Source organism: Arachis duranensis, chromosome 3, assembly GCF_000817695.3.
Source record: "Arachis duranensis cultivar V14167 chromosome 3, aradu.V14167.gnm2.J7QH, whole genome shotgun sequence".
Lineage (NCBI taxonomy): Eukaryota > Viridiplantae > Streptophyta > Magnoliopsida > Fabales > Fabaceae > Arachis > Arachis duranensis.
In genome coordinates, this window is record NC_029774.3 from 98,503,420 (window position 1) to 98,504,042 (window position 623).

Sequence of the window (623 nt, forward strand, 5' to 3'; positions counted from 1 at the left end):
TCGTACCCCAAGGCACCTAGTCGATCTTTACCAGGCATCTTTGAAAAAGGACGACAAAGGAAAGGAAACAAATTTTGTTTCAAATGATGCTGAGAACTCCACCACTCATTATGATGTATCTGATTTCTTTGAGGATCCTGAAGGAAATATTGGTCATTTGATCAATGATGGAATAGTTTAATACGTGGGATTGTGAAGTATCTATGTAAATAAATAATGTAAAAGACTTATTGTTAAGTTTTATTTTCTATGTATTTAAGTTTCAAATGTGATGTACATAAATAATGAAATATTAATGTTTATGAATTTTGAAATTATTAAATGTGTCAAATTTTAAAATAAAATTTTAGTATATGACATTATTTTATGTACAGTGTTTCTTAGACAAATAATTCTGATCAAGTATTCAATTTAACTGTGCATACTACTCATTTTATTATTATTTGTTTTTGAAGAGAATGGCAAGGATATGTAATGAAGATGTATGCCCTGCGGATAGTGCAAGTTCGCACACTATTCTCAAAAGTGATATATATTTTACCCATCTTGTGCCAAAAGAGGAATATGTTAATACTATTATTGGCTCAGGCAATGTGATAGAAGGCTCCGGAAGAGCTATAATT